Source organism: Neophocaena asiaeorientalis, unplaced genomic scaffold (genome assembly GCF_003031525.2).
Source record: "Neophocaena asiaeorientalis asiaeorientalis breed wild unplaced genomic scaffold, Neophocaena_asiaeorientalis_V1.1 scaffold823, whole genome shotgun sequence".
Lineage (NCBI taxonomy): Eukaryota > Metazoa > Chordata > Mammalia > Artiodactyla > Phocoenidae > Neophocaena > Neophocaena asiaeorientalis.
In genome coordinates, this window is record NW_020172767.1 from 933,343 (window position 1) to 961,266 (window position 27,924).

General features: G+C 43.9%; 1 long non-coding RNA gene across 1 annotated transcript in view; it reads right to left on the reverse strand.

Moving 5' to 3' along the window:
- Positions 1 to 27,606, reverse strand: part of LOC112396798 (uncharacterized) — a 54,774-nt gene extending 27,168 nt beyond the window's left edge. Inside the window, exons 1-3 of the long non-coding RNA XR_003002652.1 lie at positions 27,571 to 27,606; positions 11,223 to 11,270; positions 8,995 to 9,192 (exon numbers count right to left, since the gene is read on the reverse strand). This is a non-coding gene — a long non-coding RNA (uncharacterized LOC112396798). The remainder of the gene's footprint in view (positions 1 to 8,994; positions 9,193 to 11,222; positions 11,271 to 27,570) is intronic.
- Positions 27,607 to 27,924: the final 318 nt, after the last annotated feature.

Below are 27,924 nucleotides of genomic sequence, written 5' to 3' on the forward strand. Positions count from 1 at the left end.
TAGAGAGAAGAATAAGAGAAAGGGCTACCAGAGAAAGATAAAAATGACTTACAAGTGGCAGTTGTTATGCGTTTAGAGAACTTCAGATAAATGAGTATACTTTTCTAAATAATATGGCACCTACTCTGGGAAGCTAAGCAAAATAGACAGTTAAATTCTCCTGGGGTGGCAGGCGGGATCATGAAGTAACAACGGAGTCTTTACCCCACGTTCCCTACCTTAAAATCTAGCTGTCCAGTGGCTTTCCCTTTATCCCAAGATCTCAGGTTTTTCCAGTTCTCATGATATGGACCTAGTCCAGTTACAATTAATATGCTTTTCCTTCTCTTCACTTATAAGACCTTTGCACTTTCCTGGAAGTGATTAACTCCAAAAAGACAAGCTAGAAACTTGGAGCGAGAGATCAATTACCGAAACGAATGCACTTCCAAGTTTGGCTTCAGAACTAGGCCCACCTTGCAAAGTATACACACAGACTATGCCTCCCAATGGAGATATCTGGACTTTGATTCTAAATGTAACTAGGTTTTACTTCCCTTACTTTTAATTGCCTGAAGTTTAGCCTGAAATTCAATCAGTAGACTATTGTTTTCTGCTTCCTGGGAAGCAAGTCACAGCTGAAAGGACTGCTGGGGGAGAACTGGGTGGGGTTATAAATCTGAGTCTTGGCGTGACTTTTATGAATTTTCTTTCTTGCCCATTTTACTCACCTCTTTCTGGCTCTGATGTTATCAGCAGTTTCCCGAGACAGAGAAAACCCAGACTTCCTCAAAGAGTTCAACTACCTGCTTCAGCAAAATCCGAAATGGGGGGGAGACTAGCTGCCCCACAGAAACCCCCCTCCTGTGTTTGTGTCCAAGGAGAGGCACACAAAGAAAACACACTGGCAGGCCGCTTTCATTTCTGCCTTCCTCTAGTTGGCTAAGAAGCAAAGCCCGTGGTGATTCTGGGCAGGCCACCCAAAAGCCAGAATGGACAGGACACTCTTACAGCCAATGACGACACATTAAGATAGAATATTAAGCTTCTTCTGATGTAGTCAAAGGCATGGGCTATCCAGCACCAACAAAACAGATGAGGAGCTGTGCAAAGCGCAGACTAGAAAGCAGCCTTATTTTAATTTTCTCATCAAGTCCAGAGTTTTGCCTGCTCAGCGTTAGTTTCCAAATGGCACACATGTTAAAAGATCAAACCTGGCTTTTTCTACCTACCAGTGAACTCGGAGTTAAGAAACCTGGGCTCTAGTCCTGCCTATGCTATTGACAGACTCTGTTTTTCCAGACCAGACCCTCCCCCTCTCCGGGGGCGTAAGTTCCCTCATCTGCAAAACAAAGAGCATGGACAGACAGTGTTTAAGGACTGGAAGTGACAAATGCAGTCAAATGTTCGTTATCCAAGAGCAGATTCTCATGAGTGTAGATTCTCTGTGGGTCGCTTTGCCTTCAACCTTACGGATAGTGCCACTTCTGATGAGTGCCTTCCCCGCATAATTAAGGCCTTGCTGCCATTTCAGTATCTTCTTTACTTTGTATTCGGAAATGTCCTTTGAAACCCACACACTTAATGACTCCTATGTTGTAAAGGAAGTCTTAGAGAGCAATGCTTATCTCATTCTAAGAGACCTAACAGATGAGGAGCATATATTCAAATGTAAGCACAAGGGGGCTTCCCTGGTGGCGCAGTGGTTGAGAGTCCGCCTGCCGATGCAGGGGACACGGGTTCGTGCCCCGGTCCGGGAAGATCCCACGTGCCGCCGAGCAACTAGGCCCGTGAGCCACAACTGCTGAGCCTGCGCGTCTGGAGCCTGTGCTCCGCAACAAGAGAGGCCGCGATAGTGAGAGGCCCGCGCACCGCGATGAAGAGTGGCCCCCGCTCGCTGCAACTAGAGAAAGGCCTCGCACAGAAACGAAGACCCAACACAGCCAAAAATAATAAATAAATAAATAATTTTTTTAAAAAAATATAAGCGCAAAAGCACAATCGCCAAATAACAGGGACTGCATATTAAAATGGCCACTATGTGCCAAGACTTTACATGGATCATTCTAATGCTTACAACAGCAATAAAGGTACCAGCGACAGTTGTTGATGAGGGCCACATGCTGTGCTGGACACTCTGAAATATATACTTTCTGACAGCAAACACTACATAGCACGTACTGCCTGCCAGGCCCTGTTCTAAGTCCTCCATGTATATTAATTTCTTCAATACTCACACCAACTCCACACGGGAGGAGCTATTCTTAACCTTGTGCTACAGATGAGGAAACCAAGGCACAGAAAGTTTAAGTAACTTGACCAAGGTCACAGAAGTTAATAAATAACAGAGCTAGGAACCAAATCCAGAAAGTCTAATTCATACAACCCTTCAAGGAAGATAATGTCCTATGCCCATAGGGAGGCTTTCAGCTGTCCGTTAACTGACAAATTAACCTCAAAACTCCACTGGCTTAACATTACAACAGTTCGTTCTCACTAATGCTACATGTTCATTGCAAGTTGATGAGGCTCTATGCTCTTCATGGTCACTTAGGGACTCTGACTGATGAAGGCTCTACCACAATAGTGCCGCCAGCTGCCACAGCAGGGAGAAGAGAGCACACAGAGATGGCACACGTGCTCTTCTCTGCTTCAGCCGAGAAGTGACACAGGTCGTTTTCCCTCATAGACATTAAGTATGTGGATTTCAAAGGACATTTCTGAATACAAGGTAAAGAAGATATTGAAATGGCAGCAAGGCCTTAATTAAGCAGGGAAGGTACTCACACAGTCCCACCTAACTACAAGAGGACTTGGAAGTTAGTCTTTCACACCCCCAGAAGGGAAGAAACAGATGTTAGTAAACACTAGTAGTGTCTACCACAAGCTGCAAGTATCACAACACCCAACTAAAAGTTCCACTCCATACCTTATGGAAACCAGCATTCTTATAACAGAGAAGAAGAAAATGGCTATTGGACAGGTAACCAACAGGGTTCATCATACACCCTCACCTTAAGATGAAGAACCCAAGACTTAGAGACATTTAGTAATGTACACAAGGTCATTCAACAAGGAAGTAACAGCCTGAATTTGAACCCTGGTTTGACTCCAAAAGTCTGTATTGTTTTTACTCCAGCAAACTGCCTCACAAAGGAAGAAAGAAAATGTTTCGTGATCATCTACCACTCAGGGTTATCCACAGTGGTCTACAAAGTCAGAAGAGAGAACTGGAGCTCAAGCTGGCTATGGACCACCACTGCATCATACAGAAGTGCAGATGTCAGCACTGGAAGGGGCTCTCAGGCAAGAGACCAGACCACCTTTCGCCACATCAGCACTTTTTCACACACAGAAACTGTGACCCATCAAGTGAAGTACTTTGTCCAAAAGTACCTGGACTATAATGAGATAGCTCTACTATAGCATTTGTGTCAGCCAGGGTCCTGGCAGCAACCAGAGGACACATTCACAAAGTATAACTGAAGGTGTGGGCAGGGTAAAGGGGACCAGGGGATTGGGCAGCAGGCCCGAACCAGCAGCAGGGAAAAGCTGTTACCATCCTAGTCCTGAAGTGGGAAGGAGAACAGAATCTGGTAAAAACTGAGGCTGTTGGAAAGGGACAACCCAACAGAAGGTGTGGCACAAAATAGAGGAACACCATCATTGCCAAATGTGACCTGGCAGAGAGGGAGCTGGAGAAATAAATATCCAGGACTCTCTCTTTCCTCCCAGCTCTCTAATCCTCCTCCCTCCCCCACTGATACCTCCCATTGGCCAAATCCACTGGAGGCCAAGGGTCAAGGAAGCCTGGGTGATACAGTCCATAGAAGTCTATTTCCAGGGGCCCAGAGCAGGGGAGATAAGGGTAAAAAGGGGATCTGAAGTGTTAAACTGAGACTATACATTATAGCAACTTTTCTTTTTATTTATCGATTCATTTGTTTACTTATTTACCATGTTCAGTGTCAGAAAGTGCTAAATACATTTTAATTCCCATCAAAATTCAAGTTTGTCTTTGAAATCTGGTAGTGAAAGCATGTCACCTATCCAAGTATAATGCTATTTTTATTTAGAAGATCAAGGGTATATTTTAAGGCCATGTTTAGTTCAGCATGAGGTAAAGAAAACTACATTTTAACCACAGCTTGACTTCTCGTTAAACATGGCAGATTGACCACATGTGATTATCTCTCTCTCTCTCTCTCTCTCTCTCTCTCTCTCTCTGTCGAAGCCCCATTAAAACAACAGTAAAGAAATTAAAACAAAACAATGAGAGAGAGAGAAAAGAGAAGAGAGAGAAGTGTACAAGTCCACACAAACTAAGAAAATAGGAAAGGAGACCTTAGTGGATGAGAGCTGTCAACACATTTTTTGAAGATGGGAAGTCAGTGGAGGAGTGTGTGTCAATTTAGAAGAGTGAAGGAAATGCCAAAGAAAAGTGAGCCAGTTAGCCCCAAGAGAATTCTGGGAAGGCTTAGGACTTAAAAATACCAGGTACCACAGACGTTAGGGGTAAGATACAGGAAAACAGGAATTGAAAGTATGTACGTGAAGGAGTAGGTTCCCACATTTCCTTCATCCCATGCAGCTAGCCAGGCAACCGTTCCATCCACCCTTTCTGTGCCCAGGAAACAAAAGCTGTAGTCTCTGAAGACACTGGATCAGACACACTCGGGGCACTAGGAACACTGGGTATAGTAGAGGGTGGGATGAGGCACATGACAGAAAATGGAGGGATCAAGTGAAAGTCTACATATGGAATGGCAGGAACCCAGCCAGCCTACCCCCAATCCCAAAATACGTGCAGGCAGGCTAAAGGATTCTATCCTTGAATAAGTAAAGGTCGCTAGAGGAAATTCCCCTGTATACTGACATTTGGATGTCCTCCCACAAAAGGGCAGTCGCTGCCCAATCACTCTACAGTCAAGCCACTAGTTGGCAAGCTCTGCCTTTCCATCCAACACTTGCACTCCGCTTTTGAGGGCTCAACTCTTAAATACGAATTGACAGCCAAGGATCACAAGACATTTAAGGAGAGCCTCTAAAATGAGAGAATAGAAGAAAAGTTTATATGTATTTATATATATTTATATATATAAATGTGTATTTTTATGTATTTCATATATATATATATACACACACACACACAAACCATGAAAGGATGCTATGAGAAAGATAGAAAACAAGGCATTGATGGATATTGAAAATGTGATAATCAAAATGAAAAAAAGAGTAGGAAGATTAAAATAAGGAAATCTCTCCAAAAGTAGAACATAATAAAGACCAAGAGAGTAAAAGATAAGAAAAGGAGAGGAATAATCACGGAGGTCTAACATCCAAATAATTGAAATTTCAGAAAGAAGAAAGAGGGAAGAAAAGTATTAAAGTAATAATACAGGAAAATTTCTCAGATACTAAGGACACGAATTTCCACATTGAAAGGGCAAAAGGAAGGGCCAGAAAAGATGAATGCATAAAGATCTACACCAACTCACATCATCATAAAATTTCTGAATAATATGGGTTAAAAGAAAATCCTAAAAGCTTCTAGAGCTGTATAAGAAAAAAAAATCCTATACAGAAGATTAGGAGACAGACTGGCAGCAGACTTTTAAGTAACAACATTGAAAACTAGGAGACAATGTCTTTAAAATTCTGGGAGAAAAAAATCAACCTATAATTTTATATGTAGCTAAACTATCTACTTCACATGATGAGTTATATAATTTTGCCTTTAGGAGAGTTGCATTTCCATGCTCACTGACACCTGGCTTGGCCATAAGATTTGCTTTGGCCAATGAAATGTGAACAGAAGTGACACGTGCCAATTCTGAGCAGCAGCACTGAGAGTCATCACTGGTTTTGTCAGTGCTCCTTTTCTTTTGCTGTGAGAACTGCTTTTCCCAGAAAGGGGTTTCTTCCTCAGCCTGGGTCCAAGAATGAAAAATACCGAGAGAGAGCTGTGGCTGACCCATGAAGAACAGAAGACATGAGTAAGAAAGAACTTGTTGTGTAAACCATTGAGGTTTTAGAATAATTTACCACCACAGCATAACCATTAGTCAGTAAAAAGCTGACTAATACACTTCCCATACGCCTTTACTTAGGAACCTACTAGAGCATGTGCCTCAACAGAACAAGTGAGTAAACCAAAACATATTTTGAAGAAATATGCAATTCACTTATCTTAGGGCAATAGGGGAGGGAAGATGGAGGGATTCTGTTCACAAATATTCCAGGGCATCTCCTTCCAGGCATGTGGTAGGACTGCCCTTTCTGGCCTTCTTTAAAATTAACTGCGGCCCTATGGTTTCCTTCAATCAATAAAACATGAGGGAAACTGACTTGTGACATAACTGGGCAGAAGCTTTGAGAGCCAGTATGTAGTCACCCTGTTATTTGCAGAGATCATGGAATCAGGTGTTGTGATGGAGACTCCATCAGCCTAGAGGACCAGCGTAAGCCAGAGGTTCGCTAACCACCTAGGGTGAACACGTAGCAGGAGCAAGAAATAAAACTTTTGTTGTATCAAGCCACCAGTAATTAGGAGCGGTTTGTTTGCAGCATATACTAGCCAAGCATGACTACGAGACAGCTAGATTCTCATCTACCATTACAGGAAATCAACAAGCAACATCTAAAATAATGAATCAAGGAATAGCAGTAAAAACATGTAAAATATGAAGGTAAATACCACAGGCAATAACTAAAATGGTTAAAAGGTGGTTGCTCCAAAGGAGCAGGCTTAAGAGGGAGCAGCGCTGGCCTGTTTTTGTTGTCTGTGCTGTTAAAAGCCTGATGTTTTAAAAGAATATTTGTACTATTACCTTGATAAAAATAATTTTAAACCATTCTATATGTGCATACTCTAGTGGGGATCCAGTATAAGGAACAAGATACTGGTAGCAGCAGGGTTGTATGTGAATTTCCTCTCCAGTGCTTAGAATTCCTAACGAAGAAAAGAGGGTCTAGCCTACGTTGTTTTTAATAGAGAAACTCAATTACCATGAGACCTTTAAGACAGGTCCCTCTAGATTGAACACTGACTCCAGATATTTGTAGGACTTTTATCTCCAGGATCATAATTCCAAAAGAAGCAATGATAAAAACAGTAGATATGGATGAATGAAGCGTTTTGATTCTAAGTAATCAGGGATACTTAAAATAAGTCGTCAGAAGGACTTGGAGATTGTATTATAAAATCATCATGAAAGTACATGTTTCTCCAAGGGCTGAGGAGAAAAGGGCTCCCTAGGAGCATCTCCGTCACAATAGGACACCTGCCCAAGTGGACCCTGATACCTCGTTCTAGAGATATTTCTTCCTCAGAGAGTTTCTCTGCTCACGTTTAGAGGAATTTGTACTGTGCTTCTGTAAAGGAGCAATACCTCTTACACTCCAATAGTGAATAACGCAGAGCAGCCTAGGAAAGGCCTGTGCATCTCACAGCAAAGTAACACAGAGATGAAGCAAGATGAATGATGGCTTATGGTGAAGCCCATTTCATCATCCAGAAGAGTCAGGAGACTCACCCAAAATATCCAACTCATCCAAAACATCAGGAGAGAGAAGCCTCTAGTGAAAGCTGTGTTTCTATGTGTACTGCCACATCAATCCAACCATACTGCCTGTTATAACATGGCACCCATTTGGAAGATGGTGTGTTGGGAACAGGGATAAGTACTTGTAGCTTTGGACCACAGAGTAAGTTATATATGCCTGGATCAGGGTGTACTGTCAACAACAGCTCCCATCATATGCCCAATGCATTCCTAAATGGCTCCATCTTTGGCTGCTCTTGCAAGCCTAGTCATTTGATCATGTCATGGCTGCTTGTGAACTGGAATCACATAAGTGAACCAAATTGGTCCTTTATATCTGAATTGGATGTGAGGTGTTCACACTGACTTTTAAGTATGGACTTCCATATGTTCTGGGACATGACAATATTTCAAGATGATAATGAAATCAAACTATAAATTTCTGACTGGGGAGTAGGTGCAAAAGTATCCAGCTCTACTATCCTTCCTTCCCAATCCTTCTTCCAAGACCAAATCTTCTCTCCCCTCGCTAAACTAAAGATATATCACATACATCTCTGACTGATGCAGAGCTGTAGCTCCAAGCCATACTGGATGCTCTAACCTCTGACTCACATGGTCCCTAGGGCCTAGGACCAGTTTTTCAGCGTTAATAGCTTTCTCTTCCACCTCCTGCTAAACTAAACAAAAGTTCTACGAATGTCGACCAAATCGTCACTTTGATCCAACATCTTGAGTTCAAGGGATTCTAACATGTTCTGAACGCTAAAAATCTCAGCTCTTCAAAATCTGACCCAAATCTACCTTACCTTCCAGTCTTTTCTCCAGTAGCTTCCTACAACATCCACACCTCATTCCACTATGCTAGATTACTTGTGGCTCGGCGAACAACCCGTGTATTTCCCTGCTGTCAACCTCTGCTCATGCCAGTGCCTTGACCAGGAATTTTCTACCCCACTCAGAGTGCTACAGCCATTTGTTGATGCATGTCTTTCTCTCCCACTAGACTATGAGACAACCTGAGAGTAGGGACTGCGCCCTTCTCAGCTGTGCATTCCTGGCACCCAGCATAGCACGTAGCCCATAAGAGGTACTCGATAAATATGTGTTAAACAAATCTTAAAAGGCACCACAAACCGTTCGCTGATTTCTTAAAGTAACAAACGTACCAACTGAAGCATACTACTCCACACGATGCTTCAGAACAGCCGATATCAAGGCTTACACACCCCATATATGAGCTAAAGAGCCTAAACAAACTAACAAACAAACAGTGATCTCAGATCTCAAGAGAGAGCAAAAAAAGGAAAACCTCACTTCTCAAAACACTACTTCAGTGTGGCCAGAGGACGGGAGGAGCCTCATGGAAGCCTTTCAACTCCAAAAAAAAAAAAAACAGTATGTTCCTGGGCCCTCCATGTGCTCTGAGCTTGCAGCAAATGACTACTCCAGATAGGATTCTGTTTCTCACCTGGGCACTGAGAGATCCGAAGTCTGGCAGGAGAACAGAGCCACAGTTTTCTTAGTTAATAGATCTCTGATGCTCATGGTGTTGAAACAAATGCAGAACAAGAGGAAACAAAACATCCCCTCTCCCGTCGACACAAAAGAGCAGCCCAGAAGTCCAGGTGGTCCATGACAACAGCGAAGGTTAGTCCAGGAGCCACAGCTAAAGGAGCAAACACCAACATTCACTACATGTACGAGGCAGAAATGCTACAACGGTTCCCTCTTAACCCCATGAATTGGTTTGAGGGCTTAAGCACAATACATGTCATTAAGGACGTTTAAAGTAGATATGCTGTGGATAATCTACGTATGATGGAGATCTGGTTACTGTATAGATCAAATGCCACCCGATTTCAGATGTCACCGAAAAGTTTGCTAACATGTACATGTAGCATAATTTTTAACCAGAAACCTGGAGTTCTGAAAGAAAAATGATACCTCCGAGTCTATATGGAAAGCGGCGGGAGGCAGGGGTAGAAAAAGAAGTACAGGAGAGAGGGGCAGCGTGTTGGTAGCAGTCGACAACGGTTTGTGTAATTGAACTTGTCTGGCCTTCCTAAAGACCTTGACGTAAACCCAGGCACCAGCTGACAGAAGCAGTAGCAATTTGAGTCCATTTGCCAGAAATTCTATGGTAAACCCAGGCACCAGCTGACAGAAGCAGTAGCAATTTGAGTCCATTTGCCAGAAATTCTATGGGCAAAGCAAGAACCTCACCTTTGGGCTGTAAAGAGGGACTTGGGCACAGTCGCTATTAAGAAAACAAAAAAGAGAAAACTATTTTTAAAAAGATACATGACAGTACGTCTTTAATGATCATAATGTCCTCTGGTGAAGGTGGAAGGTATTTGGAAAATAATCAATAACCTTCCCTAATAGTTTTTTCGGGGGGAAATGGCGGTAATCCTTTTGTTGCCTTCTCTTCAGCCATGCACCAATGACACACGGCAGTTTCAAATTCCTCCCAATGACAATGCACCCTGGAGAGTCTATTTCATGCTGGACCACAGAGGAAAGAGAAAGCTGTCAAAAAGCTAGGGCAGCCAGATTTTTCTAATAAATCTGGACAGTTAGCTGTTTGGTATCGCATAGCATTTTATTTCATAGGAGGCTGGCAGATCCCCCTGTGGCTTCTTCGGTTAATGCTTCCTGGAGAGAAGAGGCAAGAACTGTGAGTGGGTTGACCCCAAGTGAACTGTGAGATGCCCAGGGTGTCCCATGGAGGTATAACCGGACTATGGCATAAGATAGACTACTGCCCATATTTTGCAGCAAAGCTTTTATAGCAATAGTAGGGACTCCAAAGATTTCAATGCCAGGAGAGCAGGAAAAGGAGAACGAGCACAGGTCAAATGGAGGCAGAACTTGGAGAGCCACAGAGTTGTCCCCAAGGGGGCTGACCGGCCCTCCAAGTTACAAAGATCAGAAAACTACGACAAATGCAAGCTGGATATTTCAGATGGCAATCTGGTTAGGAAAGACTGGGCAGCAGTGGCAGTACTAGTCATCAGGCAGGTAGAAGCACTGTGTCCCCACAAGAGTTTGCTTGAACTGGACCCTAGCTGGCAGCCAGGTAGCGAGACAGAGCCCAGCACCCCAGAAAAAGGCCTAGCAAAGCCTAGGAGGGATGTCAGAGCCCCAACGAAGCAGGACGGCCTTCAGTGGGTTCCTGGAGCTTGTCCCAGCTTCACCCACACCCTAATGTGAAAAGGGTGACTGCAGACTAATTAGCGCCCACGGGCTTCAGGGGCTCTTCCCAGGGGCACTTAGCACTGAGTCATCAGACTACTTCCAGATGTTATCTACTGAGCAGCAGCGGGGGTGGGGTGGATTACTACTGCCTGCCAAGGTCAGTCCTTAATGCTTCAGGCACTGAACGTCACTGAGTCTTCTGGCTGAGACCTTTAGCACCTACCCGTGATGGGGGGGGCGGGGCCGGGGCAACTAGAGTCTGACAATCAGATGGCAGGTCTGGAATGCAAGGTCTATTTCACCACTGTGCTCTGCCAAGGTCATCAATCCACTGTGCAGGGCATCCAGTGCCATGTAAGGGAATGGAATTCAGCCTTTGATTCAGCAACCCAGGGCACTAGCTCCCATTATATCAATGTCTAAGTGATACCAGTAGATAAAAATCTAACATTAGCATTTCAGTGTCAGTGGCCTCAGAGAGAGCTTCAACGTACGTACCAGATGGATTCACTCTTTTAGATTTAGTTCCCTTCTCTCGGCAAACTCCTGCAACAGCAAAGGAATAATTACTGCTCAGTGGAATACTGTACAGCGCTAGCCAACAAATAAAGTGACATCAATTTAAACCAGTAAATATGAATATTTGGAAGGGAAAAGAATTCTCTTTCCAGAGCAATTATTTGTCTTTTCAGAAACGTTTGCCAATACAAAACCCTCCTCCCCCGCCTGTGGAACTGCAAAGACAAGAACCACAGCAGGGCATCTTCACCACTGGAAGGGGCTGGAAGGCATTGGGCAGAGGGGCAGAGATGGCTTTGTACGGAGCCTTGTGCATTGCTAAGGGGAACACAACTTAAATCTAAAACTCATATGCAATGGAAAGCACACTCACAAAGGAAAGATAGCAAATGGTAGGATGACCACCATTTTTGTTTTTTTGTTTTGTTTTTGCGGTACGCGGGCCTCTCACTGCTGTGGCCTCTCCCGTCGCGGAGCACAGGCTCCGGACGCGCAGGCTCAGCGGCCATGGCTCACGGGCCCAGCCGCTCCGTGGCATGTGGGATCTTCCCGGCGGACCGGGGCACGAACCCGTGTCCCCTGCATCGGCAGGCGGACTCCCAGCCACTGAGCCACCAGGGAAGCCCCCAGGATGACCATCATTTTTTTCACGTGGACTCCACTTGACAGACAAAAGATCATTTTCGCGTTCATTATCTCACTAGAGGCACCCAACATCTCTGCAAGGCAGGCAGGGAAAGGACTGTTAGACCCATCTTACAGATGAAGAAGCTGAGGTGTGATAGCGATTTAATGGACTTCATTCAGACCTGCTTCTGTCCCACAACCGTGGCATCACCTAGGTGGCAGTGGATACAAAATGGCATCCTCAACCCTCCACTGGCCACCTCACCCCAACCACACCAGCTACTGCTCTTAATCCACCGAGGAAACTGCCTGTATCCTAGGTGTGGAGGCAGCTGTTCAAAGCCCTTTACACCCACATCCAACTGGCTCCCACTGGAGGCCGACAGCTGGTCTAATTGAATTGTCATTAGGCACTAGAGGCAGCACCTCCACGGTGTACCTTCGACAGAGAAGTCAACAGATGTATCTCCCTAGCTACTCAAGAGTGTGCTTGGAACAGTTCGCTTTGATTCCCTTTTAAAGCAATAATGGCCCCACCGCTACTACTCCCCCACACCACAAAGAGCCAGCAAGGCACGGCAGCGGCTTAGTACCCTGAGGACTCATGAACCGCTCCCACCCTACCCCCATCCACATGGACATTTAGGAAAACCTTCAACAGCATCGCTCTTGCACTGGGGCAACAAGGTCCCTGCCCGAGACCTCACACTTTACAGGGCCTTGCTCTGGCCCCACTCCAGCCTCACCACTGCCCATAGAGCAAGGAATCTATGGGGCCAAGGGGAACTTGCTCACCCAACGTCTATGCTTCCCTCTTCTATGCCACTCTCAAACTACCCAAGACCTTGAAATTCCCTGCCCATGTGCCCCAAGCCTGTGTTCATGGCCTGGCAATCCTCTGTGGTTTGGTCCACAGATGGACACAACCCTAGGCCTGAGTGGTGAACGACGGGTGCCCACTGAGCAGCTGTTACCCTTCTACCCGGTGATGGTGAAGCTTGACCATGTGGGCTACAACAGTACCTCTCAAACTTTAATGTGCTTGTGAATCATCTGGGATCTTATTAAAGTCCACACCTTGGTTAAGTAGGCCTAGAGTAGGCCCTGAGAGTTGACAGCTCCAACGAGTGCTTGGGTAATGCTGATGCTCTGGGCTGGGGTCCACACTTTGAGGAGCAAGGTTGGTGTCTACAGGCTTGTGTGGAGGGCCCCTCAGGGTAAGGGACAGAGCCAAGAGCTTGGAGAGAAAGGGGAGTTTGCAGTGAGCCTGTATTTTGCACCCTTGCCCCAGGCCCACCAAAGTTAGGGGTGGCCTTGCCTTTCATCATATCAAGAAGTATCAAGAGTATGTCAACATCTCTGAGCCCCAAAGGAAAACAGTGAAGTGAGACATACCATTTGTCCCTCCTCCAAAGCCCCTACATCCTTCCCACCATCCCCTCCCATGCCAGAAACTGGGAGGCCATCTCCTGGGACCTGTCACAGTGAACACATTCCGTCAATTTTCAGTATCAACCACCCCCTTCCACGGATGGTCACGTAGTGTTTTACTATGCCACCATAATGTCTGGCTCTCAGAAGTCCGACCTTCCACTTTGCTTACCAGTGGTCGGTGTCAAAGACTGAAGATGTGGAATTCAAGTAAGCTGGAAAAAAAATACTAGACTCTTAAAGACAATACATCTTCTACCAAGCAGTCCCACGTACTCCCTGGCCTGAGAGGAAGGGCAGGACCCTTTAGGTAGACCTGACCCATCCACACTAACACGTAGCCAAGATATCATAAAACCCCAGCCTCAGGCACTGGTCCACCAGCAAGTTACAGACAATCTATACTCACATTACCGCACCCACATGAGCAAGCCTGGAGCTTTTCCTGCCCTTTATCATTGTAAAGAGATAGGTGAAAACAAAAATAAACACAAGACCACAGAAATATCGTTTAATTGGAATATGCAAATGGGGGAGCAAACCACCAATGCATTCCTGAGGCACAGTTTTCAAAACTTTTTCAACGCGAAGTCACTTCAATCCAATGGTAGTGGTAGCCCGTATGAAACAGATGAAAACAAAACTTCATATGGAGTATGAAATGGGGATGGGCAGCCCAGAGCCCTGTTGACTTGGGACCCATTGACTGATACACATGGAGGCACCCAGGGCAGCTCCTAGAAACCTCTAGTGCTCCCAAGTGCTCCCTTTGGAAATGATCACTGAAGCGTAAGTCACTTTATTAAGATCACATCAGACTTTCTAATCTCACCGATTAGCACTCAGGCACAAGAGAAGCAAAAAAAAAAAAGCTCAGAAGAAAAAGTTACAGCACAGTACTCGCTTGAGGAATACAGAGAGCTGGGTTTGAGTCCTAATTCTGCAGTTAAATCACTTTGTGACCTTAAATAAGGCCCTTCCCTTCTCTGAGCCTCAAGACATAGGACCCAGATGGCCTTTGTCCAGCTCTGACACTCTGGGATTTTATGATTATTTCAGCATTCCATATTTAAGTGAAGATTCACGGTCATATCATCCATCACAGATAGATGCTAGCAGAAAATAAAGGAAACCTCTATGGTGTTCTGCTGGCACAGTTCTGTGCTTTCGTTCAGAAGCTCAAAGCATTTTAATAGCTTATTCTGTTGGAACCATAGCAGAAAAACAAAAAGGAAATTAATCTTGAAGAAATCATATATCTGCAATCTTTTACTATCTCTTAGTAAGGCTCCAGCGACTTCTGCACATTGCCAGTCCTTACTGAATTCTGGAAAGAGGGACAGAAGATAGTGTTTGAGTCTTTGCAGGGAGGGAGGTGGTCTTTAGGGTATAAGACCAGGGAGGCAGCGAGCCCATCAGGAAGCATTTGCAGGAGTCTAAATAAGCGATAGAGAGGACCCGAACCAAAAAGTCATGTCAATGGAGGTGGAAAGGACAGGACAGGTCCAAGTGGCATTCAGGAAGATACACTCACAGGACTGGGTGCTGGGGTTGAGGAGAGAGAGGGAGAATGAATGCCAAGCATTTTACTTGGGTGATGACACGCATGACAGTGCCATTATCCAAGCTATGACGCTGAGAAGGAAAAAGAGATTTGAGACACAAGCTGATGAGTTAAAGGTTGGAACGTTGACTGTGAAATGTCTGTGGATCATCAGGTGGAAATGTCCAGTACGCCCGTGAGTATACTGTTGTAAAGTCCTACAGGTCTCCGCAGGACCAAACGCAACCACGAGATTGTTCTGGAAGTCCTCAGCATACGGGGTCCCTGCCTCCTTGTAATTTTGCCACATTGTCTCGTTTATTCATTAAAATGTTTAGAGTCCCCTCCCCCAAATGTCCAGAGTCCCTACTTACTTAGCTAGGCAAGGGGATATATGGGTGAACAAAAACAGACATGGTCTCTGCTCTCATCTAGCTTGTAGTCTCGCAGTAGGGACAATTAACAAGAAAAAATATATAGTTATCATTTTAAGTTATGATAAATATTGTGAAGGAAACAAATGGGTACAGTGATCAAGAATACCACAGGGAAGAGGGGGAACCTCTCGAGAAGGCCTTTAAACCAACACTTGAAGGACATTCCTGGACAAGGTAATAGCACATGCCAAGACCTAGAAGCAGCAAGAATTTAGTCACAAAGCTAGGACACCCACCTAGCTTGGGTTCTGTGGTATGCCTGGAAAATTTGCTGCTGTTACTGATGTCTCAGTGATAGTAATAACGTAGTACAAGAAGGCATGCTCATAAAATTATACCAAAGCCAAAGCACTTGATGCCTGTGACATGGTGGTTAACGATTTTATGTTGTCACTGATGGGACTGGCTGGATACAGATGGTTACATTAGTCAGATGTAATATTACCTTAAACTAAACTTTAAATAAAATTGCCACGGAACTCTGCATTCCATTACTAATAGCTCCGGTTGCCTCAAATCATGCCAGAATGTGGAAGTCGCGCTCTGGGCAAAGTCACCATTCTGTACGATTTCAGTCAAACACTGTCATTGAGGAAGCAATACTTAAAATAACGTTCCTTTTAATGATTAAATAGAGGGTTGGCACAAACTACAGAACAGAAAAAAAAAAAAAAGAAGATTCGATATAGCCACTGGGGAAGGGATAAGTAGGTTGTGTTTGGCAATTCCTTCCTGGTGGGTTTACAGTTATTCCACCGCATGACAGCTAAAACGCCTAAGAAATCGCTTACCTGAACCTCAGTAATAATTAGTTTTCTATCCTTTGTATGTTCACCATGAGTTCTGTTGACCTCGCCATATGGAAAGTCTGAGTTTACCCATTTACAGTTCAAGTATTCATTCCTTGCAGGCAAGCAAAAGTGTGCTGGGGGGTGAACAGTGCCTGGCCAGCAGTGTGTGTTTTAACTGGGAGGTTTAAGATGCATCAGTTGAAAAATTAATGTATAAATCTTAGCTGGCTGGGTAAGAAAATGAAAACAAGCTTTATTGGGTATAGACACAGATTTAGCTCAAGTCTTTTTGCTTTTAAGATGAGACGTCAAAAAAGGCAAAAGACAGACTCCTTTTCGTAGTGCAATTAAAAGGGAAACGAATTGTGTTCATGTGTTTTGCTTGTGATTTGGCTGAAAACTGCGGTGCTTCAGTATTACGATTTAGGTGCGGGCCAGCATGCCAGTGAAGAACTCACCGGTGCTTGTCAACTACTCACCATTCCCTCGTTTGTAAAATCATTCAGAAATGTGTGGTCTGCCTGCAGTAAGCTATAACTAAAGCTATTCTTTGTAATTAAGGGCTATTTTTAAATGTACATTTTAAAGTCCACTGGCAGCCCTTATGTCTTTTGTCTCACGAGGGTGGAACCGACGGGGTGGGCCGTTCAGAAAAGGCCCTCAATCTAACCCCAGCCCTCAGCAAAGGAGCCATGTGTGATTCTGGCAAAGGACTAAAGGGCTCCAGCTTGCTGGTGGTGTTTGCGTCACTAGGGGGCTATCAGCCCCATCCGAGTCCCTGGAACACAGCGGCCCTCCGCTGTAACACAGTACATAAGCTGTTGCATCTGCAGAGCTCTGTGCAGCTTGCCTTGTGCTGTTTCCACAAATGCTACATAGCCCGACAGAACACAGACTCTCTTCAACACTCCTGGCTCCGGCAAACAAGCTGGGGAAAGGATTTGACTATATAGAGTTCAATTTTGACTCTTGGGGTTTCCAGAGGTTCAGCTCAAATGTAGTGCTGAGGGTGTGTTTCTTTCCCTCAAGTCAAACAAGCTGAATGCCAAAGGCCACAGAATTGTTTTCCGTGCTTTAGAACTCACAAGTGATGGATGAACTGTACGTCTCTACCTCCTCGAGCCTCACTTCATATACAGGGAAACTGAGGCTCTGAACGATTAGATGACTCGCCTAAGGTTTCCTGGCCAATTAGTGGCAGAGGACTGGCTAAAACCTGAGTTTTGTCCTCTCCCGGCGGGCCTCTTTCCAACACACTTCATCACCCGCTAAAGCCAGCCTGCTAGAAAATGTCCAGGCAGTGTGTCATGTGGAGTAATTTACTGGTATAGAGGGCGATCTGTGAGGGGTAAGCGAATGTAAACTCTAAGGCTCTTACAGAACAGCCTGGTTATTGAGCTGCCCAGCTTCCATCTGTGGTCAGGCCAAAGCTTAACACCTTGCTGGGTCACCATGGGCCAAGCAGGGTTTGACTGGCTTAGACTTGAACTATGCTCCACCGTTCCTCGTATCTGTTACCCCTAACTCTGACCCATCTTCTTGTGGTTTGGCTTGGACCTAATACTGCCTTCCCCCCAACTTCCATCCCACCATATTCCGTTCTTCAATCTTCCACCCCTACTGCTGCCCCACCTGGCCCTATCATCTCAGGATTTGAAGTCCAGGCCATCGTAGACAGAGTCCTCCCTCCCTCTTGGCCCACCAGTCCCCATGGATGAGCAGTGGGGGCAGGGAGTGAGGTGGCGGAGGCAAGGGTTATTTGAACACTCACTTTTTCAAAAGATCAACTAGAAGCTTCTCTCCGCCACCCCTTGGCATAGCTACAGTGCAACGAAAAAGGATAATCGAAAGCGGACCCAGGGCCTTGCAAAGATCATGAAGGCCCTGCCGAATGAAAAGATGAAATTAGGATCCACCCACAATTAGGACTGAATGCATTTTCTTACATTCTTGGCTTTTTAAAATTGTTCACCTCTATATGGCTTATAGTAGCATTTTCCTAGCTAGAATATTCGCTAGGTATGAAATTACTATTATTTGGGACAATTGTTTTGGTGATGTTTTTAAAAGAGCCAGGAAGTCACCTAAACTATCAGAAAGATAACTCCTCATCAAACAGCTTGGATGGAGACCTTTCATTTAGAGCAATAATCGCTGGGTAGAGAAAGTTAGCAAGAAAATTCGGCCTCATTAGCAAATGTGCGTTACACTAGTGACTGGCAATAAAATAAACACATAAAACTATAATTCAATTCAAACTACTACTAAACTTGTGATAATCTAATCATGGGTTGGCATATTTTACCTTTCCAATGGGTTTCTGAGTAAATTAGGAGTATAAACATGAGCTCTTAGGGGATGTTTAACCCAGTTCAGAGAACAACTTGTTTCCAAGCTCTCTGACAACATTCATTTGCATATAAATAATCAGTGTGCTGATTTCAAATGATCTTTACCTATTCATTGGAACATACTCCATCAAGACCTCTACTTGGCAATATTTGGCTTGCTGTTTATAATTTCATTTCTGCTTGCAAGTAATAAAGATCAATCATTTTAGAGGAACGTATAATTCGGAATTGTCTCGACATCAGAATGCCCACCCCTCCCCCCTCCTCCCTCCGCCCCTCGCCCGCCCTATCTATGTTAGGGAGGCCCAGCTACACTACACAGACACACTTCAGCATCCACCAAACCCTCATTAAAGAGCATTAGAATAAAAATGCCTATAAATGCCCCCATGCGATAAGACCTGAAGCAGTTTACCTGGTTATTAGGGGTATATAAACCAAGACTCCACTTAGGAGCCAAAACACCCAGGGCTTTAAGAGGTTTTAAAGAAAAAGAAACAACCATGTACCTGTGTTACTCTTACAATTAGAAAACAATCTAGTCGTGTAAAAGTTTTCAGAGGAAGGATAAAGAAGTATATTCGTAACACAAACACTATCTGAGCAACAGCACCCCTGGCGACAAAACTCTCAAGGGAAGCCCTAGGAACCCAGCTTCTCTTTAAAGACCTCCAGAGCCTCAGAGCTTCCCACCTCCCAAAGCTCTTCCCATCAGCCAAAGGCTCAAGGCATTAGACCGCCTTTCTTTACATGGGGCCAAAACCTGCCTCCCTGTAATTCCCACACATTGGTCCAAATATCTTGCGGGGGGGACGACTAATGTTTTCTATGGTTCTTTACATGGCATTTTTCACATACATGTTCTCAGTGGACCTTCTCAATAATCCTGTGAGGCAGACATTCCTACGACTTTTATCTTTTTTTCTAAACTATGTGATGCATAGCAGTGTTTTGGGTTTTTTTGTTTGTTTTTCGTGTTTTTTTAAAAAATATTTATTCATTTATTTTTTTGGCTGCACTGAGTCTTCTCTGCAGCGTGCGGGATCTTCGTTGTGGCATGCGGGATCTAGTTCCCCAACCAGGGATCGAACCTGGGCCCCCTGAGCTGGGAGCATGGAGTCTTAACCACTGGACCATCAGGGAAGTCCCTACGACTCTTGTCTTATAGGTGAAGACCTAGAGGCTAAGAGAGACTCAATTCTGCACAAAGTGGCGAAGTGGCAGGGGCAGGGCTTCAACTCAGCTTCCCTAAATCCACCTCTTATGCCACTTTAATTACTCTGCCTTGTCTTGCTGAAACAGTTAAAATAAAAAAAGCTTCTGCTTCCCCATGAGAACAACCCTTGAAGGCAGAAAGGGGTAGAATAATTGAAGGTGTACTCTCCATGCAGTCTCCCTGAGAGATCTCTGCTACTCACGTGGCTTTAAATCCCCCATACAGAGGGGCCCATATCTGTTTCTAGCCCTGAGTTTCAGGACACAGTAGCGGCCCTCCCATCTGGATGTCTCACAGTACCTCAAATTCATCAGGTTCCAGGCTGAACTGATCAATTGCTCCTCATTGTCTCTCCACCCCCCACTCCTGATCTTGGTCAGAAATAGCACACTCTACCCAGGCAGCCATGCCAGAAACCTGGAGAATTATACTAGACACTTCTTTCTCCCTCGCCAGCACCCTTGCCCCAACATCATAAGGATTCTAAGACTTTGAAATCTCTTTTGATCTGCCTCTTCCTCTCTATCCCCACTGCTACTGCCCTATTCCATTCACCATGAAATTTCACTTCGACAAATTCAACAGACTCCTAATGGTCTCTGTGCTTCCAGTAGCAGCTCTCTCAAATCCACCCGCCTCCAGGTAGATCACCACCAGAGGGATCCAATATGACGATCTACGTCCCTCCCCTGCTACCAACCTGCCAATGGCTTCCTGTTGCTTCCAGAAGGGACTGTCAAACCCAGCTGATCAAGAAGATCACTGGGAATGTAGATGGAACATCTTTATATTTTTTAAGTTCCCCAGGTGATTTGAATGAGTTAGTAAAGTTGGGAAGTCATGGCGTGAGAGGCAAAGTTGACACCCTCAATGGTCTGATTCCTGCCTACCTCTCTAGTCATCATTCCTGCCACTTTACCCTCAGCAGTGAACATTCCAGTGATCTCAGAAACATACCATGCTGGCTCACACCTCTGTCCCCCATTAAACTGATCTCTCAGCCTATAATGTTCTTTCTACCTTTGGCCAACCTCCACTGAACCTTCAAAACTGAACTGAGGTGCCAATTCTTCAAGAAGTCTTTCGTGGCCTCATCAGAGTGGATCAGCCGTGCCTCCTCTGTAACCCCCATCACACTGTGCAGAGTTCTCTATCATAGCACTTAGCACATTGTACTGAAATTATTCCCTATGTGTCTGACTCCCTGGCAAGCCTAAAAGCTCCTCAAAACCAAGGACCACGTTTATCCATCACTGGCAAATGCCTGTAATGTGAGAGGTACTCAGTAAATGTCAACCTGAAATGAACTGGATTTCAAGCGAGGCTCTACACTGACTAACTGGAGATTTGGATTTTGGGGAACTCAGTTCACCTGCTTGGGCCTCAGTTCCCATATCCATAAAATAAGATAATAAATCCCCAGTTTCATTCATACACCAAACATGTGAATGTCCACTAAGTGCCAGGTACTGGGTTATGTGAAGGTTGAACCAATCAGTTAGATTTTTGTAAACTGTTACACAGTATTGCAAAAATGTGTCTGCAATTTTAGCTTTTGCTTAGTCTCTCTGGACCAGAAATAACAATTTCATTCCATAAAACCAAAGTCTACTAAGCTGTAGTTTCCATTAGGCTCACCAAGGTGTCAGGGTAAAGTCACTCTGCCCAGAGGGAAGGGCACTGGCCTAACTGGGATTGGAGGTACAGCCCGGGAAAGCATAACATACAGAGAACCTGCTCTGGCAGGGGCGGTGCTAATCCTCCAGGGACACAGGAGTCACAGCGGAGCACCACTGAAGAAAGGTCACTGAGCCCCAATCCTTCTCCCTACTGACCTCTGCCTGACCTGTGCTCAGGTTTCCATGGGAAAGGGTGTGGAGCCTGATGCAGCAGTTTACACTGGGCTCAACAACCTGACTTCCTGAGGCTTATCCAGGACTTCCTGAAGCTTGTCTACTCAGATGAGTACTGGGTCCCCTGAGATATTTCTGGCGATGTCACTGCCAGAGGCAACAGTCTTAAAGTTCAGTCCCACAAAGCCCAGGGAAACCAAATTGATTTGCTGGACCTGAAGAATTTGATCCTAGAGCAGCTCTGGGCTATTCTCTACCAAATTACACTGCTGTTCTTGAGGGCTTGTATCCTGCAGGCCCAGAGGGGATCACAAACTCACTAAAATCCTTGGACTAAAGATTCCTGGACCTGTTCTAATCTCCCACTCTCTCCCATACAGTTGCTCATCCTCTATGGGGAAATTCCAGTCAACAATTGCTTCTTAGAACCCAAAACTCTGCAGGCATCTAGCAATGACAGCATGTGATATAATGCCCAATCCCTTAATGCAATCTGATGTCTCATTGGCTCAGAAGTAACTCCTAGCATGGGGGAGCTATCAGAAGTTATGCCAAGAGCCAGGCAAAGAGGAGACAGAAGCATTTCCTTTATGTACAGACCCCCAGAAAGCATAAGTCCACTTTCACTGAAGCAGGTTCTTATCAAGCATTCCTTCTGGACACCAGCCAGGTGATCATGCCTACCTCCAAGAAATTGCAAGGTTTGAGCTCTTTGACTAGGAGAAAATAAAAGATGAGACCTGTGCTATCATGTTATTGCACACTAGACATATGGAGTTAGACTTCCAGGATAACATTCGGCCCATGGACCGTCTCAATCACTCATTCAATAAATATTTACTGAGCATCTACTCCATAGCTGGAAAATCAGCCAAAATCTGTCCCTGTAGAGCTCACAGCCTAGTAGGGAAGACAGACATATAAACAAAAGAGTTGCAATATGACATTGTATGAAGTCCAGAAGAATCCCAGAGCTGGAAGCCTCAGAAAAGGCTCTCCAGAAGAGGGGACACCCAGACAGGGCTTTTGAAGGATGAAGAAGGCAGACAAGGCAGGAAGAAGAGTCTGAGCAGAGGGAACTTGTTAAACATCCTAGAAGAATATTGCTGGAGGCTGAGATAAGATGGGGGTGGGGCATCATGAGAGATGAAGCTAAAGAAGTAGGCAGGAAGCACATCAATATGCCCGGCTGAGAGCTTGAACTATCTGCTTTAGGAGACTGACAGCCACCAGGGCGACTCTAAATATTTTCATGTTTTTATTTTGTTGTTACTATTGGTGTTCTTGTTTCTGTTTGTTCTTTGCAGTGAAATGGCCATGACTAAATTTTCAGTTTGGAAAATAACTTCGCGCTGGTGGAAGGGGTTGTGGAGCATGGTGAGAGACCAGATTACAGGTCACTGAAACCGTCTACATGAGAGCCGATAAAAGCTAGAACAAAGAAGCAGCATGGGGGTACAGTGGATTCAGGGCAATTTTCCAATAGAATAGATTTGGTAAATGTGTGGCTTTTGGGGAGAGGGAGAGAAAAGGAATGATGGCCAGATTTCTATCCTAAGGACCCCAGATCAATGGCATTGCCATCGACTGAGAGGCAGAGCAAGTTTGGGGGCAGCTGGGATGGGACTAGTTCAGTTTAACCATACAGCTGGCAGAGCCACAGGTTCCACAACCACGGATTCAACAAAGTACATGTCAACAATATTTGAAAAATAAATTTCAGAAAGTTCCCCAAAGCAAAACTTGAATTTTCCATGCTTCGGTAAACATTTACACAGCATTTACATGGTATTTACAAGTATTTACATAGCGTTTACAGTGTATTAGGTATTACAAGTAATCTAGAGATTACTTAAAGTACACAGGAGGATGTGCGTAGGTTATACGTAAATACTGTGTCATTTTATATAAGGTACTTCAGCATCCTCAGATTTTGGTATCCACAGGAGTGCAGGAACCAATCCCCCGTGGATACCAAAGGATTACTGTTCTGAGTTTGAGAAGTCTGTGAAATAGAGATGTCCTGCAGATGGTTGGATACATGTGTCTGAAGTTCTCAAGATATTTCAGAGCTAGAAATATATATTTGGGAGTTATAAGTGTGTAAATGATAGTTCACATCTTGGGATTACGTAAAAATAACCAAGGCAGAAGATTTATAATGATCACAGAAGATGGTCAAGAAACGGGCAGATCATTTAAGGTAAAAATAACATTTAAGGTAAAAATTAAGGTCATTTAAGGTAAAAATAACCTGAGATAAAATAATCAGATGTAAGAGAACCAGGAGGATAAGAGACTGAGAAAGTCAAAAGAGGTTAGAGATCAAGAAGGAGAGAATAAAGAGAAAACAGATGCAAAACATTATGAAAGTAACATAGAACTTGGTAATGAATCGACTCTTCCCTATCCCATTTCTCTTACATCCAGATATGATGACAAGTTTCCAGTTCAGGTGATTAGAAGAATAATGGTATAAATAACAGAATTAGAAACGCAGAAAGAATAAATAGCTTGGGAGGAAAGCTGATGAGTTTCAGTTGGGATATACTAATTCTGAGATGCAATCGGGACATTAATCTCTAGTAAGCAGATGGGAATCCGAGACAATCTCAGGAGAAAGCTCAGATGTGGAAGTTAATATTTGAAAAACACGTGTATGAAGGTATCAGTGGAATCAGGGAAATTCTCATGGAAGAGAATATCAAAGTGAAGAGGAAAAGAAAGTATGCAAATGGCTAAGAAGCACATGAAAATATGCTCAGCATCGAGCCATTAGGGAAATGCAAATCAAAACACAAAGAGATACTACTTCATACCCACTACTATGGCTGTAATCAAAAAGACTGACAATAACAAGTGTTGGTGAGGATATGGAGAAAATGGAAACCCTCCTACATTGCTACTGGGAATGTAAAGTGGTGCAGCTGCTTTGGAGAAGTCAGGCAGTTTCTATGGAAAAGTCTGGCAGTTCCTCAAAAAGCTAAACATAGAGTAGCCATATGATCCAGCAATTCCACTCCTAGATATCTATCCAAGAGAAATGAAAAATGTTATGCCCAAACAAAATTTTGTACACAAATATTCATAGTAGCACTATTTATAATAGCCAAAAGGGAACAACCCAAGTGTCCACCAACTAGTAAATGCATAAAGAAAATCTGGTATATCCATACAATGGAATATCATTTAGCTGTAAAAAAAAAATTATACTTTATTTTTAAAAATTATGCTTTGGGAGCTTCCCTGGTGGTGCAGTGGTGAGAGTCCGCCTGCCGATGCAGGGGACATGGGTTCGTGCCCCAGTCCGGGAGGATCCCACATGCCGCGGAGTGGCTGGGCCCGTGAGCCACAACTACTGAGTCTGTGCGTCCGGAGCCTGTGCTCCGCAATGGGAGAGGCCACAACAGTGAGAGGCCCGCGTACCACACACACACACACACACACACAAATTATGCTTTGTGAAGGACATTGTTAAAAGAATGAAAAGAGAAATCACAGATTGGGAGAAATATTTGCAAAATATGTAGGATAAAGGACTTGTACCTAAAATATACAAAGAATCCTTAAAACTCAACAGTAAGAAAACAAACAATCCCATTTAAAAATGGGCAAAGGATCCGGACACTTCACAAAAAAAGACATATGGATGGCAAATAAGCATATGAAAAGATGCTCCATATCAAATATAATTAAGGAATTACAAATTAAAACAATAATGAAATACTACCATGCACTACTAGGATGGCTAAAATCTAAACAGCTGACAACACCAAATGTTAGGAAGGCTGGAGAGCAACTAGAGCTCTTGTTCATCACTGATGGGAATACAGAACGGTGCAGCCAATTTGGAGGACATACTCCTACTATATGATCCAGCAATCATGCTCCTTGGTATTTACCCAAACATGTTGAAAACTTATGTCCACACTAAAACCTCTATACAGACATGTACAGCAGCTTTATTCATAATTGCCAAGACTTGGAAGCAAGCAAAATGTCCTTTGGTTAGTGTATGGATAAATAAACTGTTGTCCATCCAGACAAAGGAATATTATTCAGTGCTAAAAAGAAATGAACTATCAAACCTTGAAAAGACATGGAGGAACCTCAAATGCATATTACTAAGAGAAGACAATCTGAAAAGGCTACATACTGTATGATTCCAACTACATGACATTCTGGAAAAGATGAAGCCATAGAAGCAGTGGTTTGCTAGAGGTTCTGGGGGAGGGAAGGACTGCACTGCACCAAAAATCCCCTGTGCTCCAACTATTCATCAAAACTATTCTATATGATACTGCAATGGCGGATACATGACATTACGCATTTGTCAAAACCCACAGAACTGTACAACACAAAGAGCGAACCCTAATGTAAATTATGAACTTTAGTTAATAATAATGTTTCAATATTGGTTCATCACTTGTAACAAATGAACCATACCAATGCAAGATGTTGGTGGGAAAAACTATGGTCAGAGGAGTGGGAAGAGGGGAGTATGTGGGAACTCTGCGATATCTGCTCACTGTCTGTAAAACTAAAACTTCTAAAAATAAAAGTCTATTAATTTAAAAAAATTAAAGAAAGAACGAAGTACTAGTCCATGTTAATACATGGGTGAGCCTTGGAAACATTACCTTAAGTGAGAGAATCCAGTCACACAAAAGACTACAGATTACAGTATATGATTCCATTTATATGAAAGGTCTAGAGGAGGCAAATCTATGGAGACAGAAAGCAGATTAGTAGCTGCCTAGGGCTAGGGAGAATTAAGGGGAAACAGAGTGAGTGCTAATGGCTAGGGTTTCTTTCGGGGGTTTTGAAACTGTTATAAAATTTATTGTGATGATTGTGGTGATGGTTGTGAATATACTAAAATCCACTTTAAATGGATGAATTGTATGGTATGTGTATTATATCTCAATAAATCTTGATATTGCTAATGAATTTGAAAAATCTCAAAAATGGATGATTTTCTAGGAAACTTAGCCAATTAGAATCATAAAGATGTACAAAATATGGGGGAAAAAAACCTGTGCTGTTTAAAAATATTTCCTCCAATGAATATAATAGTGTCCAGACAGTTTTGAGTAAGTTCTTTATAATTTACAAGGAACAGATAATTTCCATCCTCTAAATATAGCTTCCAGTATAGAGGAAAAGAAGGAACTAAGCCCCATTATTTTATAAAACTAAAGTTATCCTACCCACAAAACCTGGTAAACACATGCGCAAAACACTGAGAGAGAGAAGACTGAAGATTAATGTCACTTACGAACGTAGATGCAAAAATCCTAAATAAAATACCAGCAAACCAAACTCAGCAAGACAAAAAGAATACTACACCAGGACTTCTCTGGTGGCACAGTGGTTAGGAGTCCGCCTGCAAATGCAGGAGACACAGGTTCGAACCCTGGTCTGGGAAGATCCCACATGCCGTGGAGCAACAGAGCTCATTCGCCACAACTACTGAGCCTGCGCTCTAGAGCCCGCGAGCCACCACTACTGAGCCCCTGTGCCATAACTACTGAAGCCTGCGTGCCTAGAGCCCATGCTCTGCAACAAGAGAAGCCACCACATTGAGAAACCCGCACACCGCAACGAAGAGTAGCCCCCGCTCGCCACAGCTAGAGAAAGCCCACGTGCAGCAATGAAGAACCAACGCAGCCAAAAATAAATAAATAAAATAAATAAATAAATAAATTTTTAAAAAAGAATACTACACCATAAGGAAAGAGGAATTATTTCAGGAGTACAATTTAATATTAGTAAATCTAGACACACAGTATATCACAATAACTAGCCAAAGGAGAAAACCTGCATGAATGACAAAGAAGTTCTTAAATTTCTTAAGAAAATAAGAAAAAATATCTACAGCAGAACAGAAAATTGGGCAAAAGAGTAAAGAATAGAAAGAAAAAGCAGCTTCACTGGTAACCAAATAAATGTAAATTTTAAAATAGGATATTAGGGGACCTTCAAGATGGTGGAGGAGTAAGATGTGGAGATCACCTTCCCCCCACAGATACATCAAAAATACATCTACATGTGGAACAACTCTTACAGAATACTTACTGAATGCTGGCAGAAGACCTCAGACTTCCCAAATGGCAAGAAACTCCCCACATACCTGGGTAGGGCAAAACAAAAAAGAAAAAACAGAGACAAAGGAATAGAGACGGGACCTGCACCAGTGGGAGGAAGCTGTGAAGGAGGAAAAGTTTCCACACACTAGGAGCCCCTTCACTGGCGGAGACGGGGGTGGCGGCGGGGAAGCTTCTGAGGCACGGAGGAGAGCACAGCAACAGGGGTGCGGAGGGCAAAGCAGAGAGAGAGATTCCCGCACAGAGGATCGGTCCGACCGGCACTCACCAGCCCAAGAGGCTTGTCTGCTCACCCGCCGGGGCTGAGGCTCGGGCTTTGGAGGTG